Source organism: Canis lupus, chromosome 2 (assembly GCF_003254725.2).
Source record: "Canis lupus dingo isolate Sandy chromosome 2, ASM325472v2, whole genome shotgun sequence".
Classification (NCBI taxonomy): Eukaryota; Metazoa; Chordata; class Mammalia; order Carnivora; family Canidae; genus Canis; species Canis lupus.
Genome location: NC_064244.1, coordinates 45,801,951 through 45,819,653, shown reverse-complemented (window position 1 = coordinate 45,819,653; position 17,703 = coordinate 45,801,951). Strand labels below are relative to the sequence as shown.

Below are 17,703 nucleotides of genomic sequence, written 5' to 3'. Positions count from 1 at the left end.
CCAAGTGATTCCGGAGAAGCCGACGATTGTGTGGACTATCTCATCCTTGTTGCTCTAGCGCAGCCCTTTCAGCTTTCCAGAGCCAGTCAGACTTGTTATGAGGAGCTAAATGATTGGCTGGATCTGGGGCTCCGTTTCATAAATTATAGCCCCGTGTACAAGAAGCACGAGTCCTATAGTTGCCGTAGCCCAGAGGCCTGCCAGTTCCTGCGTTAACGCATATGTAGTCCTAACTGAGTTCTCACACGGCCTTGGATGTGTCTGTCCTAAATAGCTGGCATTGCATCTTCAAGACTGTGTGAGTAATCCTGACTCTCTCTCTCTCTCTCTCTCTTTTTTTTTTTAAAAAAAAAAAAAAAACACCTCAGTAAATTAATTACATGCCTTGAGAGGGAGAGTGATTGCAATTAGAAAATACTGACTTAACAGATGATTCATTTTCGAGGTGCTGTGCTCTATGTATCAAGTTCAGGGCAACGACTCTTGAAGCTTGCTTGGAAGGCCCGGCAGGGTTATTGGAGCTTGGTGCCACGGGGTCACGGGCAAGCTGCTGTTTCTGGGAGGCTGTTGAGTGCATTTGCCAGCCCTGTTGGCTTTATGGGGTCAGTGAGGTGATAAAGGTCCAACAGGAGCAGGTTAAGACAGGCTCCTGGTGTCAAAGCCCCGGCTGAGAGGAAACTGCTGGAGTCCTGCAAGTTGCAAGGTTTCCCGCCCCCACTTTGTCCAAAACCGCGAGGGAGCAGCCCCTTGGGGACCCAGCCCCTTGGGGACCCAGCAGTCCGAGCACAGAGGAAGGAGCAGTGTACCATTGTGGCTGTACGAGCTTGCTTCACTGTCCTCTGAAGCTGATTTAAGACTAATCTGTGGGTAACTAGAACATTTTTTACATGGACAGAAAAGCTCCTCAGTGGTGCTGTTTCTGTGGTGGAGAGGGGAATGAGAAATCACTGGCTTGTTTTTAAAAGCCTTAACACAAGTACATTAAATACACACAGACATAACCATAACAGAAGAAAGTATGTGGATTGGAATTTGTGGTTGAAGCAGATCAAGTTATCCCAGGGAAGCCTTTGTTAGGTTTGTATAATTGCAGGGGGGGGGGTGGGGGGGGGTGGATGGGAGGTGGGGGATGGGTGGGTGGGGTAGCAGGGTTGGGGGGGGCAAGGGTGACTCTTGCTGACAAGGTTTAAGGTAAACCTGGAGCGGATTGAAATGAGAAACTAGAAAACATCAGCACTGTGTTACTTTTCATAGCACGCTCTGTAGTTAATACTGAGTTAATAATACTCGGTAGTTAACCTGGAGTTAGTGCTGAGTATAGACCGGTTGGTATAGGTAGTTTACTTTTTACTTTGAAATCATTACTGATTTTCCCAGCCTTTCCTTAAAAAGGGCTTTTGCCTATGAAGTTAGTACTTCGACATAATTTTTCTTCCTTTCCAATAGTTTTTATACTTTTTCTCAATATAGCGCAAAACTCGGTAATTGATCATTTGGGGTTTGTTTTCTAGTTTGTTTTTTTGACTAATTTTTCCCTCTTTAGACTTACAGATACAAATGTGGATATTTGTCATATGTATAAACCTCAAATTTGAACACTTTTTAAAAATCATGGATTCTTGTGGCAAAAAAAACCCTTAAAATTGCTGTAGTAATAACTTGCCAATTCCTATAAAAATATTATTTGTATGCTCAAGAGCAATTTATTTTTGGTTGTAGCTATTTAAATGACTGACATGGGTTAGCTGGTAAGGGAGGAATATTAGTTGTGTTTTTTGCAAAAATAATATGTTTAGACCATACTGGAGACACAGAATTTTGTTAAAAATATTTTCACCTGCTGCAATTTAAGCTCTGAGGTCACACCGGTGGGTGAGGCTCGTAGAAGGAAAGAAAAATTATCAACCTAGTTTCCTTTTTTGTATCAACCAAATGTATGTATGTAAAACAGTTTTAAGTAAAAGCAGTTCTAATATATTCTTTGAGAAAGACATTTACATTATGAAGACACAGTATGAGTTTCTTTATTGAGTTGGAATAGCAAGTTCATTTATTGAGTTTCCACAGCCATAGACACTAATACTAATAGTTGATTCGCTCGTTGTTCTAAATTCCTAGCCAACTGTATTAGTAGAAGAAAGTGATGCATCTATTAAAAGAATGTAATCTCATCCCTCAGGGTGGTTTGGGTCCCATCCAGACTACAAAGTAGTGGAGGTGGAAGCTGGTTTGTCTGACCTTCCAAACTGACGCCCCTTCTTGTGGTAGGGTCCCTCCCATCTTTCCTTGCCTTCATTCTTTATATTAACCTGCTCAGGCTCTTAAGATGAATCAAATAAAAATGGATGCTTAATTATCCATCTTGAATAAGCTACCTTTGCAGTTCAGAAGGTATTTAGAGCGCGTGTTGAGGGCTCAGGGAACTAGTGCTGTGTGTCTACTAGGAGAATTGACATCTTGCATTGGTACTTTCTGGAGGACTTCTCATCTCTTTGGCTCTTCCGGAGATGCCAGGCTCCCATCTCCCTCTTGGGAGAGGGTCAGATATTAAGAAAAGTGAGAGTAGAAGGTTGCCAGGTGCCCAGTGGACACAGGGCTGTGAACAAGGCGTTGAGAAAAAAGGACATATCCCCAGTACAACAGTAGCCTATCCTTGTCTTCACTCCTCTTAATTTTCTAAAGCCATTTTTGTCTGACCGTGGAAGTTCTTTTACAGATAAGGCTCTGTGAAACTTTGCATATCTGCCATAGACAGATGGATTTGACAAAAGATGTATCCAAAAAGGAATGCATTACGTTATGATTTGCAAAGTGTTCATGAATAAACACTGGCGCTTGGAAACTATTAACACTACCTACTAAAGCAATGACATAAATCCAAATTGAAACAAAATTTCTTGATTGAATTACATCCTCCAGCATCACGTTTGGTGAATTTTTGCTTTTGGAACAACTGAAAATTCTCGAAGACATTTTTTCCCCCAGTCGGTATATATAGGACTAATCTCATTGCTTAATTTTGCCCAAGAATTTAATGATTCCTCATTGGCATTTTCTGAAGAGTTGCAGTGCCACTTTGATTATATTTTAAAGGAAGCAGAGCAAAACAAATGCACCGCCGCCCCCCCCCCCGACCCAGCCCCCCTTGCATCAGACACACCACAAACAGTTAAATGCCTTAGATCTGCACAACACTCCTGGAGCTCAACTCTACCCATTGGTAGAGGAGGAGCCTTCCTTTAGAAGCAGTTATTTCCACTGATAAAATGTGTGCAGGTGATGTAATTTCCCATTGCATGGGTCACTAGCAAGAATGTGTCCCCCCAATTTCAAGAGAGGTCGAATGGCTTTGGTGAGATAATCTCGCAGTCGGTGAGCTCATGCTCAGGTCATTAAATTTTTCTAAGCCTCCATCTATATGTCTGTAAAATGAAAACGATGACGTACGTCCTGGTGTTTTACAGTAGTGGTGAGTATCAGCGGCACGATGAAAAAGTGTTTGTGGAAGAATGTTTTAGTTCTTCGTGTATTATCCTGTGTCATGCAGCCTGCTGGAGAAATACTTTTTAAAGCTGGGAAAGTCTTCACTGTTTAACCTTGAAATGTTACAAAGGCTGTGGGAGCCTCAGTCCTTATCTGTCAGCTGAGTCTTAAAAATACCAGAAGGGTTGCGGTGACAGGCAGACGTGGCATTGGATGCGAGAACATCTTCAGTAAACTTCTAAGCGACATAAGAATGTTGCTTAAGATACCGATTGTTGTCAGCGTATTAATAAAAGTATACATTACCAATTTTTTAAAAAAGGAAAACATCAGACAGATTTTCTTACTGATTTGTTTGATGACTTTTCTCTAAGCTGTGTCTGCTTGCCTCAGCCAGGATGGGTTTTCTCGTTGCTTGAGCTTGCGTGCTGATTTTCCTTCCACTAGATACAGCACTAAGCCAGGAGAGAGAAGCAAGCCTTCCCGCTGTACACTTAGAATTGCTAATGATGAAGTTCTAGGGGATGTAGTTTCCTCATAGGAAAAAGTGAGTTAGGAAATTCAGACTGACAGATAGTCTGGGACTTTTTATTCCTGCCTTGACTCGCTTTATTAAATTGAAGTAATGGAATGATCGTGTAGGTCTTAAAGTGTTGCTTATCCCGGGAATAAAATGAATGGTCAGAATGACTTTCTGAATGATTCTGAACAGTCAGATGGCAGTTTGAAACCCCAGATTTTTTTTTAAACAGTTCTACCTTGGAAGGTGATCTTGCTTTTTGGGGTGTTGGCCACAGCTGTGTCCTGCATGTCAGCTGCGTGAGCTCCCTGTTGAGGTGTGTTTGATTATTTCCTAGCTCTTAATATCACGAAGCCTGAAGCACCTCTATTACCTATAAAATCTTTTTCTTGCTTTCGAGGAGATTGAACAGAGAGCACAGTAAGTGAAACAAGTAGGAATGGAAGTGGGTCTTCTCCCACCCTTATCCCATGCTCCCTGCCCAGCATTCCACTAGAGAACTTCCTAGAAATGAAGGAATTTCATTGGTAGTGTACTTTGCAAACTGTTAGCTGGGATCATTGTCTTGACTTTCCTGTGCTTTTGGTGACTGGATAAGCATACGCTTTAATAATGTAAGTAATAATGAAAGAATGTTTTTTGACTTCTTTTATCCCCTCCCTGGCTTTGTTGGAATATAAGTGACGTGTGATACTGTACAACACGTTTATCTGATACACTTACAGGTGGCAAAATGATTGCTGCCCTTGTATTAACGTTTACATCATGTGACATTTTTTTTTTTTTGTGGTTGAGAATAGTTAAGATTTATGCTCTTAGCAAATTTCAAGAATGTAATACAGTATCATTAACTATGATTGCTATGGTCTACTTTAGATCCCTGTAACTTATTCATGTTACAACTGGAAGTTTATACTCTTTGACCAATATCTTTCCTTTCCCTCCCACCCCTTGGCCCCTGGCAACCAGCATTCTACTGTATTTCTATGAGTTCAGCATTGGTGATTTGCACATGTAAGTGGGATCATATAGTATTTGATTTTTCCTGTCTGCCTCATTTGGCTTAGCAGAATGCCCTCAGGTTTCATCTGTGTTGTCACTACAGGCAAAATTTCCTTCTTTTTTTTTTTATGGATGAGTAATATTCCAGTATATATTTATATATCCCATTCTTTATCCATTCATCCACCCAGAATGTGTAGGTTGTTTCCGTGTCTTGGCTTGTATGAGTAATGCTGCTATGAACATGGGAGCACAATTATTTCTTCAACATCCTGCTGTTCTTTCTTTTGGGGGATATCCTCAGACGTGGAACTGCAGGATCATACGGTAGCTTTGTTTTTAACTTTTTTTGGGAACTCCATACTGTTTCTGGAGTTAGCTGCGTGAGCTCACTGTTACCAAATTAGCTGCACCAACTTGGTAAAATGGGTATTCTTGATGGGCACATTCCTCTCACTCGAGTGGTGTTCTCAGAGCCCTGCTTTCATTACCACCAGTTTCTTGTGCTGTGGCAGAGGGGTAGACTCACAAAGCATTGCCCACGTTGTTGTGGCCAGACTTTGGTCACACGGCATCACCTGGCTAGAGAGTGCAGTCCTATTTCTGTCCACAAAAAAATAGAAAGCTGGTTTGGTGATCAGCCAACTGATTTCTACCATACTTTTCTTCTTTTTTTCTTTCTTGTTTCCATTTTATCCCTTTTCTTCCCTTCCCTCTGTTTGCTTTCCTTTCTATTGTCTAATATGTTCACATAGAATCTAGCCCTTGTAGCCACTAACCAAAAGTTAAATTTAAAAAATATAATCTTTACCATCTAGAAGAAATTAGGAATATGACTAGTTTTAGATTCTTAATCTCTTATGTTCATGATTAAAACATAGTTTTATGAAAATTATGATTATAAATATTGTTGACTTAATTATTTAATTTTATAGTGAAAAAAGGGGCAATGGATGTTTTTCTTACATACCTAAAGCATCTTCTTCTGGGTCAAGTATTTGAATCCCTTACTTTGTAGTTTTAGAAAAGAGTGGGAAGAAGATGAAAAACTAACAACAAGGAGAAAGAGAAAATGCCTGATCAAAACTTTTCCATTCTTTCCAGTTCCTTGAGTATTTTATAAGTTGTACAGTAAATGTTAACTTGTTATTGAGCAAAAGGACTGTGAAGAGAGTGCATAGCTTTTGGAGACCTTTTGTTACATGGAGTTGAGCAAATGGTGGAACTAATATAGGCTTGGTTTGTAGAACTCTTTGTTTTCTAGAGGCTAAATGATTTCTCTCTACTCTGGAACTTCCAGAAATTAGCAAAAATATTTATGGCACAAATAAAAAACACAGATGCCCATTTAGTAACCAGAAATATTTTTCATGTCATTGCTATTGAAAAAAACCTTTCCATAAACTTTGAATTTTCTTTTAATAGAACATCATAAGCTGATTTTAGTCCTTTACTCTGGATATATTAGGGTCAAATATTTTTGTTGGGTGATAAGCCAGTAGTAACCTCAGTTATTTTAACAACCCAATGACTTTCCTTCCATATAAAACAAATTTACAGTTTAGCTATTTGAGAAATAAAGATGACAAATAAAAACCTGTTTTAATCTTCACATCTTGACCTAAGAAATAGAAGGACTAAATTATTTCAGATCTTCATATTTATCTGATTGAACTAGGAGTCCTGAAAAAAGAATTTTTCCATAATTCCATTTACTTATTTATTGTTCTGTCTCATTCCAAAAACAACTTTAAATGCAACATTGAAAAAAAGAACAAAATCTCCTCAATCTAATATCCAAACACCCTTTTTATTTTGGCGGAAATGAACAAAAAGAATAGACACTTAAGAGTTTTTACTTCGAAAAAAAAAAAAGAGTTTTTACTTCGAGGCATTGAAAAACACTGACATATCTCAATCGTTGAATTCTGAAGATCAGTGCTTGGCTTGGCAGCACATATACTAAAACTATATTCTGAAGATCATACTATATTTGGTAAAGATTTTACATGTATCTTATCATATTCCTGGTCTTTGAAATAAGGCACCCCATATGATTATAAAGTAATGGCTTGGCATAGTGTAGTAATTTAGAAGGAGCTAGTGTCTGGAGCCAGACGGCCTGGGTTCAGATCTTCTCTGGGACACTTTGTAGCTGTGTTACTTGTGTTGATCTGCCTGTACCTCAATTTCCTTATCTGAAAAATGGGGTAGTAATAGCACCTGCCTGGTTGGGTTGTTGTGTACATTAAGTACATTAATATACATAAAACAATTGGAATGATGCATGACTTGTAGTAAGTGCTTTATAAATGTTTGTCTTCCTTTTATTATTATCGGGGGGAATTGATTGTTTCATGAAATAAATATTCTAGATAACTGTTTATCCAGTTTTTAAACTTCTAATAGCCAATTTTGATGGGTCTTTCTAAAGGGATCCCATATGTCTCTGTGTTTCTTTGGTCTTAAAGTGATTAAGTGGAATTTTTTCCTTTGGCGATTCAGAGTCATCATTAGGATTCAGAATCATCATGATGACCATCAGAAATGAAACTTTGCCATAAGTAAGGGATACTGAGTCAAAGGATCTTGAAATGATTAAAATGATATTAAGGGTTTTAGGGAAAGTGTTTTGCCCCTAACCTAGCTAGTCCAGTCCGCTCTGCTGTTTCATTCCTCTCTTTCTGTTCCAGAGGCTTTTGGACTTCCCTCTATTAATTAGCCTTTGCTAGCACCACTGGTTTGAAATTTCTAGTTCTCTTTTGCTATAGATTATAAGCAAAAAATAGCCCGGTTTTTAAAAATTGTGTATGAGATGGGAGATGGGCTTTCACTTAGGGTGTTAGTTCTCCCTGGAGAGTAAATAAGGACATGAGTTCATTTTTTTCCTTTTGATTATGTTTTAGAGCAGCGATTGGTAAAGTACTGCCTGTGGGCCATATTAGATTTTTTAAAATAAAGTTTTATTGGAGCACAGCCACACTCTAGTTTATATATTGTCTTCTGCTTTTGCACCACAGGGGTAGAGTTTGGTAGTTGCCACGGTGACTCTATGGCCTCTGAAGGCTCAACTATTCACTACCTGACCTTTTACAGAAAAAAGGGTTGCTAAATCCTGTTCTAGAGCATTAAAGTTTTGGGGAGAGTATAAAATAAATGAGATGTTACTATGCTGTCTCTGTTAACCTGCATATTCAATTACCTGTAATACTGTTTCTCCTAAATATATTCTGGATAAACAAGAATGAACTGCAGTAGCCTATGTTGGATAAAAAAGAAACAACCCACAATAGCACATTTAGAGCATTAATAGGAGGTGAAAGTGTGATTGCCAGGCAAAGTTGTATGGGAATCTTCACTTTGTTCTTTATTTTTCTCCTGTTGTCAGTAAATAACGTGATGTAAAATTATGTAGCTTTCTGTTGTGGTCTATAGAATATTGTTGAAATGTTTCCAGGTAGTGGCTGCTTTTCTTGCACAATTGTCCAACAAAAATATAAATGCCTCATTGTCTTGTCTCCCACCTGTACTTATCTTTCCTTTACTCTTCATCTTACACACATAGCTCTGATCTTTATCTTTTCTGTAAGAAAATGTTTTGAATTTTCCTGCCTTGTATTATTCCAGATCATACTGCAGAGGAAAGGACTCTGAGCTTGGGTTTGAATTCTAATTTAGTCACTTTACAGAAGAGAAACCTCAGGAAATCACATTGCCGCCTCCAGTCTCAGTTTCCTTGCCTGTGAAAGGGAGATAAGAATCCATGCTCTGCTTACCACTTGCTATAGGCTGAATGTTTGGATCCTCCCCAAATCCATATGTTAAAATCCTGATGACCAATATGGTAGTATTAAGATTTGGGGCTTTTGCAGTAATTAGCTCTTGAAACAGAGCCCTAATGAATGGAGTTAATGCCCTCACAGAAGATACCCTAAAGAGCTCTCCAGATCCTGCTACCATTTGAGGATACAAAGAAAAGTCTGCATCCTGGAAGAAGGCCCTTGCCTGACCATTCTAGCATCCTGATCTCAGACTTCCAGCCTCCAGAACTGTGAGCAATACATTTCTGTTGTGTTTAAGCCTCTTAGTCTATGGTATTGTATCTATGGTATTTTGGAAGAAACTAAGACACTTCATAGAAGGAGCACATGAGAAGAAGCATACAGGAGGACTTAGTACTCTCTCTCTAATAATATTCTCAACGTGACCATTTTTTTTTCTCATATAAAGATGTATATTTTTATGGAACAGAGCGTAAAATGTATTCGGCATGAACTAAAACTTTGCCTGGGCTGGGTATGAGGCTGTAAGTGAGAAGGAGGTTGGGTGAGAAAACCATTTCAAAGAGCGGGTGTGTTCTTTGGGTGTCTGCTTTGTTATTCACTTCTGTAATGTGACAGCTGATGCTTTAGTGCATTTCCCTCCTGGGAAATATGCTGGGAAGACAGGCAGACAAATAACCTTGAAAGGGGAAAAAGGTAGCGCTTATGTCGGTACAAAAGTCTGATAGAAACACATTATAATTAGTGTATTCTAGCTACTGTTCTTTAAGTGACTTCGGTACATGGACAGGAACGTGGTTAATTTTTTTAAAGATAAAAGAAGGAATAGTTTCCTTTAATGAAAGCAGGCTCCAGGGCTGTGGAAATCACAAGTCCCCTGTGATGAGGCTGGGGAAGAATTACTGAAGGATGAAGCGAACATATGTGGTCCCATTTTGTTTTTATTGGAGCCCACAAAGAAGACTGACAGTCTACTGGGCGTGGCATATTTATCCTTGTAAAAGATCACCCACTTTTATAATTTAAGGGGGGATACCAATAGTTCAGCTTTGAATCACAATTAGATTGGACATATTTCCTCATAATTCTATTGTTTTCAGATGACTTTAAAGACTTTAACCAGAAAATTAAGACTTCTTTTTTTTTTCTTAGGTAACTTGTCATTTTAATTCTGTTGATGTGTAGAGAAAGTATTTTAAAATCATGACCTTGAATTTAAATTTAGGGAGACCCCTCTCCCAACCTCCACTTTTAATCTCTTGGGTTTTTTTGGAAGGTAATTATTTAGGTTGTAGCAGTTAGCTATGACTGTGTAATAAAGTACTCCAAAACATAGTGTCTTAAAATTGCAAGTATTTATTATTTTCATGGATCCACTGGTTAGCTAGGGGCATTCTGCTTATCTAACCCAGATTTGGATTAATTAGCTTATTAGTGGTTAGTTGGCCATCTCAGATGTCCTTGACTGGGAAAACTCTGTATCACTCAGCATGCTTCTCATCTGTGCTCTCATCTATCCCACAGACTAGTCTAGGCATGTTCCCAGTGTAGTGACTGGGGTCCAAAAGTAGTCAACCCCCATTGTGCAAGAAGTTAGGATGGCAACACACATGGGCTTTTCAATGCTCTGCGTGTGTTATGTTTAATAATATCCCACTGCCTGGAGCAAGTCATGGTAGGACTCAGGGTCAGAGTGAAGGACAGTTATGGGTCAAATGGTATAGATACATGGAGGCCGTGAATTGGGACCTCAGTTTACAAGATGTCATTTCATCTTTTTTGTTCATTTCTTGTTTTGGCAATTTTATTGTTCATTAGTATTTCTACAGACTAGGCTGAAAAAAAAAAAACAAACCCAAATTCACCACTGGTTTCTAAGCCTTAGTAAAGGGAGAGTTTGTCACTAAAGGCTAAAATAGAAATTTTACTTTATTTATTGACTTCCGTACTCCCCCTCCCCCTTTTTAAACTAAATTAAGCACCACGGATTTTTATGTAATGAAATTAGTTCTTTTCCAGTTCTATCCATATTCATCTCTGACCCGGATTCTCCAACTGATTTCTGCATTTTGGGGCTAATTCTCTAGTAGTAGTGTTTGGAGGACTTTGGTGGGTGAGTCTCTGTGGTTTTAGTTTAACTTTCTCATGTTTTTGCCCTTTTTCCCCTTCTTTCTTAAACTTCAGGCTTGCATTTCTTACTTTGCACTCCTCAAGTCCTAGAGGAACCTCAGATGACCATGTTACAGAGAATACTCATTAATCCACCTGCTGTCATTCACTCATGCCTTCAATCAACAAATATTTGTTGAGTGGCTTCCATGCTAGTTCAGGCATTACTGATAGAGTAGTTGGACAGTGTTTGCAAAATGCAGGCCCTCCTGAAGCTTTTAATCTACTGGGGCTTGGCAGTGAACAAATGCATGAATGCCTCATTTGATGTTTGGTAGTGATAAGTGTTATGGGGAAAATAAGGTGAGTACACAGACAGCGATGGAGGAGTGAGTGGATATTGAGGGAAGGCCTCTGAAGTAAGGGAGCGAACTGCGAGGATCCGGAAAAAATACTGCAAGCAGAGGAGTAGCTGACGCACAGGGTGTCTGGATCATATTCAATGTGGCTGCAGCCACACTTGCAGTGACAGGAGTGGTAGGGAATGCAGTGTGGAGACAAGCAGAGGCCAGATCACGTCGGTTTTTGCAGACACAGTAGGGTCTTTGCACTTATGCCAAGTGGCATGGGAATCCATTGGTGAGACCTGATCTGGTTTCAAGGGCAGAAGCTGGGAGACTGTGACGATACTGCCGGGCAGAGATGCTGAGGGACCGACCTACGAGAGCAGCAGCGGAGACAGAGAGGATGGCAGACTTTGGAGCTTTCCAAAATGTGTTTCATTTAAATAAACCAAATTTAGATATTGACATCAGCTCTGCAAAGTTGAACATATGGACAAGTGTTTCCCAAAGTAGAGCCAGCACACTTCCAGTGATATCTGAGTTAATTTTAGGTGCTCCATCACATGAATGGACCTTTTAAATTTTAGTAATTACTTATGAACTTTATGTGTAGAGTAGATAAAGAACTTGGATATTAAAAAAAAGAATTTGGATATAAAATCCATGATTCTACATCCCATTATTACTTGAAGTGGGAATAAAAGTACTGAGTCTGTTACAAGGTTGAATGCAGAACGTAGCAAAAAACCATGAGGGTTGATTCTGAATGACTAGATTGAGAATATGGTGACAGGATTATTCAGGTTTAGTTCCAAGGGATAAGTGAATGGTGACTCTAGTTTTAGGGTGGTGTGTAATCATAATTACATATTAGTATTTACTGATGAATGTGAAGCTCTCTATGGAGCACCTAATAGGTGATAGTTCCTCCATTCTCACTGCAATCCTATGGGATGTGGACGATGAGATTTTTTCATATTCCCATTTAACAGATGGGGGAAGTGAAGTCCATAGGGAATAAATAATTTGCTCTAGGAAGTCTGAGTTTTCAGATACTACAAGATTACAAAAATAGTGTCTAGTTCTGTAAATTCTCTGCACACAGGGACTTTGGCACACTAATGTACTGTCAGCATCTAGAGTAGTTTCTGATGTATGACATCTAATCCATACTTGCTGAATGAGCGAAAGAAAAAATGAAGAATGGGTTTCTTATTTAGTCAGGTCTGACTCAGGAGTCGTGAATGTTCATGTTTCTCCTGATAGGATGAGTTCTAGGAAGTAATCACCTGGCGTTTCATTAGGCCACATTTGGGGACCCCGAGATGACTTACTGTGTCCTCTAAATGCAGGTTTTCCCAAGCTCCTCACTTTGGTCTTACCTTTCCCTCCTATTCTTCCTTAAGGATGCCATCTTGTTTTCTGGCAGTAACTATGGCCCAACTCCCAGATCTCAGACTTTGGTCCTAAACTCCAGTTGTAGAACATAGAGATCCACTAACAAATTTGGAGTTGCTTTAGGGCACTATGTACAACCTTTGGCAGCTCCCTTCACTTCCCTCAAGCCTCAGTTCCTCTCAGGAGGAGGAAGAGACAGATGGATCTGAGCCTTTATCTGTCTAGACCTGCGTGCACCAGAAGGAAGAGAGGGACAAGATGCAGAGGGAGGGTGACATTGGGTGAAAAATGTCTCAAAAGGCAAATGGAATTCTTCATGAACATCCTTGTTGTTCTTCATCCTTCTTGTTCATTCTTCATGAACATTTTTGTTTTGCCTTTTCCCTAGAACTTCCTTTTTTCTTATTTTTTTTCCAATTTAAATTCAATTTGTCAACATATAGGATAACACCCAGTGCTTATCCCACCAAGTGCCCATCATGCAGTCACCCCATCCCCTCACCCTCCTCCTCTTCTGCAACCCTTTGTTTCCCAGAGTTAGGAGTCTCTCATGGTTTATCTTCCTCTCTAATTTTTCCCCACTCAGTTTCCCCTCATTCCCTTATGGTCCCTTTTACTATTATATTCCACAGATGAGTGAAACCGTATGATGATTGTCCTTCTCCAATTGACTTATTTCACTCAGCATAATACCCTGCAGTTTCAACCATGTTGAAGCAAATGGTAGGTATTTGACCTTTTTGATGGTTGAGTAATATCCCATTGTATACATCCCTAGAACTTTCTAAGGAGTTAAATAATACTCTTTCAGGCGAGTTTTCTCAAAAGGCTCAATTTATTTTCTTAAAAAAAAAAAGAAAAGGCAGAGTTCTGAAAGCAGTCCTCCACACACTGAGGCTCCTTGGTGAAGCGCTACCATGCACATGCACTTTCCCTGCTGGCAGCAGCCACATGGGGGCTGGCCAGAGCTGCGGAGAGAGAGCATGCTGGGGGAAGGTCCATGTGTCCAGGCAAGGGGCCACAAACCAAACTGACTGTAACAAGGACTCCTGAAAGGGGCAGGAGCTTTGTGCAGGAAGGTTGTTATAGGGGAAGCAAACCTAGCCTGGGGAGTGTTACTGAGTGTGAGAAGGCCTTTGCTCCAGAGGTGGGAGCCATGGGGAGTGGGGACATGCCCAAACAAAAACTTGACTTGCTCCATTCTCACTGCCAGAGCTGCTGTCTTCCACTTGTTCCTTCATATCTGCTGCCCCAGGTCCCCAATCAACCCCAGCTGCACAAATTTTTTGAATTCTGAAACACACAATTTCTGCAGAACTAGGTATGATGGTGGGCAGGGGCTTATAAAGCTAAAAACCACATTATTATCAGCCTCTGCAAAGTCCTAATTTCCTGGGTAAAAGACAGAGAAAGATTTATCATGTAGGGCTGAGGGGTAGTAAGCTATACACAGAGATAAACACCTGCTTTGGGAGGGCAGGGTAAGGTGAACCAGTTCCAGCTGGTGGATCTAGGAAGCCATTTTGAAAGAAAGAGGATTCAAATTCAACTTTGTGGAGGGACACCTGGAGGCTCAGTTGGTTAAGCCTCTGCTTTCCACTCAGGTCCTGACAGCAGGGTACTAGGAGAGAGGCCCGCATCAGGGGCCCCTCACCCCTACTTGTGCTCTCACTCTCTCTCAAATAGATAAAGTCTTTAAAAAATTTTTTTTGACTTTGTGGGAAGGATAGGACTTGTTTGTCTTAGGGAAGAAAGGGGCGCTGTAGTCTAGGAAAAACAGATGGCCTCTTCACAGGCCTGGAAGGAGGAGAATGCCAGGGCTGAGGTAGGGTGAGGCCAGGGGCCCTGGAGAACTGAACTATGGGGAGGAGGCAGTTTGTTCCTGTCCTTGGGAAGGCTGATGGAAGATTGGAAGAGAAATGGGGTTACTTTGCAAGCTAGTCAAGTCCTGTGGACTTTCCTGGTGTGCATGGTGAGCCTTTCACACTTTGATGTGGGGCCTTGGGGAATGGTATGCCAGGAGAGAGTGGTGGTCAGGTCTGCGAGTCCTAGGCGCAGCAAGGAGACTGGTTCTTTTTTTTTTTTTTTTTTAACCCTTTCTTCAGAAACAATTTTTAATGCAGAGAGAAATTGCAAAATAGTCAAAGAACTTCAGAATATCCTTCTAACAGATTTACCAGTTGTTGACATTTTGCCACATTTGCTTTATCATGCTCTCATACTCTACTGTATACGTATTACCAAGAGTTTTTCTTTAAGCCATTTAAGAGTAAGTTGCACACGTCATACCTCAATCCCCAAAATATTTTAGTGTGTATTTCCTAAAAACAATGACTGTCATATATATAACTTCAGTATCATCTTTGAAATCAGGAAATTTATATTGATACACAACTGTTACCTGATCTACCACCTTTATTCACATTTCAATTGTCCCAATATTAGAGAGGAAGGGTGGGTTTTTTTTGTTTTTTGTTTTTGTTTTTGTTTTTTCTTTTTAAAAAATGTAACATAGGTGGCCTCAAATGAAATAAGCTGGAACTGAAGCTGTGGAAGTGGGAACAGGACTGCCGTTTCAGAGGTGGGTGCAGGAGGACTTGGCAAGAGTGGGCTCTGGGGGTGAGAGAGGAAGGAAAGCTGACGATGAGGTTGCAATTTTTAGGTTGGTGTCGTTAATCGACAAGGAGCTCAGGAAAGAGATTTGAAGTGCAAGGTGATCTTATGTTCTGGGTTTTGATTTAGTCCCGATAATTGGATTTCTGTAGTATGTAAAAGGCAGAAAGGCCAGGTAATGAGAAGCAGGTTTGTACAGCAGTTAAGAGTATAAACTTTGGAGCTGGACTGCCTGGGTTGGAGTCAGGCTTTGACACTAAGTAGCTGTGTGACCTGGGGAAGTTACCTAAGTTGGATATGCCTCAGTTTTTTCATCTGTGAATTGGGGATGACTCACAGAGTCCTCGTAAGGATTAAATGAGTTATTATAAAGTGTTGTGTTACAAGCTGTGTTACAAGCTTGCCTGGCACATAGTAAGTACTCTTTACGTTTGTTGAATCAATGTAAAAGAACTGGATTTTCCACATTTATGTCACTGAATCTTCACTAGCAAATCCATGAAGTAAGTACTAAAATTATTATTAAAATTATTACTAGGACTCATGCTATGACATTTACCTAAAGGCCCAAAAGTTGGTGGTATAGAAAACTCATTCTGTTCTACATATCAAACTATCTTCAGGCTCTCTGTATGAGAATACACAAGAGGCAGTTGGAATGGGCTAGTGACTCAGTATTAGGATACAGCTGGGCTGAATGTTTGAGTTGAAAGTCCTCTCACATATGTGATTGCTGGGGACGTGGGATGCATGCCGTTGCTAAGAGAGAATCTGCAGAAGAAAGGACTAAAAGTTGGAGCTGCTGAGTGGGACTGGGTAGGAGCAGCCACAGGTAGGAGACTCAGCAGGAGAGTGCGGTATGATGGAAAGGAAGAGATAAGTAGGGTGAAGGAGGACTCACCCTTTGTTTGGGAGTCCAAGAGCAGAGACCTGGGTGGTCATGACTGGGTCCTCTGTGGCCTTTAGTGAGAATTGTTGCGTTGGCTTGGTGAAGGCAGAAGCCTGGTTTCAGGGGCTCTAGAAGAAACAGGAAGAGGAAATGGATTCTAGGAAACTTCAAGATTCTTTCAAGTAGTTTGGCAATACAAGGAAGGAGAATTTTGGGAGAAGCAGCATCAAGAAATGATCTCTTGCCAACAGAGGCAATTGTCATTGTCATGTAGGGAGGGAAGGCAAAGGGGGAAAGATGCAGGAAATTATGGGGAGGGTGGAGGGAGCCAGAAGCCAGGGGTGGGGTGAGGAGCATGGCTGCAGGGATGCTACTTTAAGCTTGGAGGGCAGAAAAAGACTATGTGTGATGACCTGTGACATGTAATATGGAATTGAAGAAGTTGAAGCAATTTCACTTAAGATCTTTGTGCAGTGGGCACTGAAGCTCTCTGTTGGAAGTCAGAAATGTATCTGAGAATATGAAAGGATTGGAGAAAGGATGAACATGAGAGGTAAAAAAGATTATTTTGTGATAGCTAGGACTTTGAAGTGAGTGGTGTGGTTCTTTGGGGTATTGTTCTAGAACTTTCTCTATGACGCTCTGAAATTGACCAAGAATAAATGGATTGGATCAGTCCCAGCAACAATTTGAAGGGAATTGCAGAGATCAGAGAGACCTTGATTAGAAGTGGTTGGCTGTAGGCCGTGAAGGCAGAGGACCCTGAAACGGGTAGGTTAATGCTTCCCCAGTTTTTTTCTATGAAATATGTATACTGACAGAGTCTAAGAAAGCTGGTCTCTGAGGCTTTGCGGCCTAGTGCAATGTAGCCCATCTGAAGTTTGAAAATTGTAAAGTCTTGGTTTTATGCTTAAAAATAAAATAAAGTTTCCATTATGGATCTGTAGTTTTAAATATTAAACTATTTGACTCAAATAAACAGCTAAACTAGAGAGAACCATGAGGAGCATAAATTCCACAGGAGGTAGAGAGTTAGGAGATGTGGAAAAGTTTGAGGTGGTGGCTAGAGAGGGGGATGTCACAATGTCAGCTCCTGAAGATAAGACAAGTGATAAGGAGCCTACTGTAAGATCAAGCCTTTGAGCTATTGAGGTGAAGAGTCAGAGCCTGCCTTGGATGACCTGAGTCTTGGGAAGTTGCTTCTGACTTAGAACCTGGGTGTAAAATTTCTGTATTGTGTGCACGGAAGAAAAATTAATGTTTAAAAAGAAGCTTTTGTAGGGATGCTTGGGTGGCTCCGTTGGATAAGTATCTGCCTTTGGCTTAGGTCATGATCCCAGAGTTCTGGGGCTGAGCCATGTGTTGAGCTTCCTGCTCAGTGGGGAGTCTACTTCTCTTTCTACGCATCCTTTGCTCATGGGCGCTCTCGCTCAAATAAGTAAATAAAATCTTTCTTCTTCTTCTTCTTCTTCTTCTTTTTTTTTTTAAGAAAAAGAAGCTTTTGTAAAATGCAAAACTCAACATTTATTTTTAAGCATGGTCTTGAAGTCAGAGGGAGATGAA

General features: G+C 40.4%; 1 protein-coding gene across 18 annotated transcripts in view; it reads left to right on the top strand.

The window, feature by feature from the left end:
* The window catches only part of PDE4D (phosphodiesterase 4D), a 1,438,885-nt gene that overhangs the window by 83,679 nt on the left and 1,337,503 nt on the right, over positions 1-17,703 (top strand). For 5 of the 18 annotated variants that reach the window (XM_025448317.3, XM_025448316.3, XM_049097715.1 and 2 more), the window contains exon 1: positions 147-298. The exons of 12 other annotated variants lie outside the window; for them this stretch is intronic. The gene's annotated coding sequence lies outside the window, so the exon portion shown is untranslated. Of the gene's footprint in view, positions 1-146; positions 299-3,237; positions 3,470-17,703 lie in introns of those variants that run through there. One more of the 18 variants, XM_049097696.1, reaches the window with a different exon arrangement.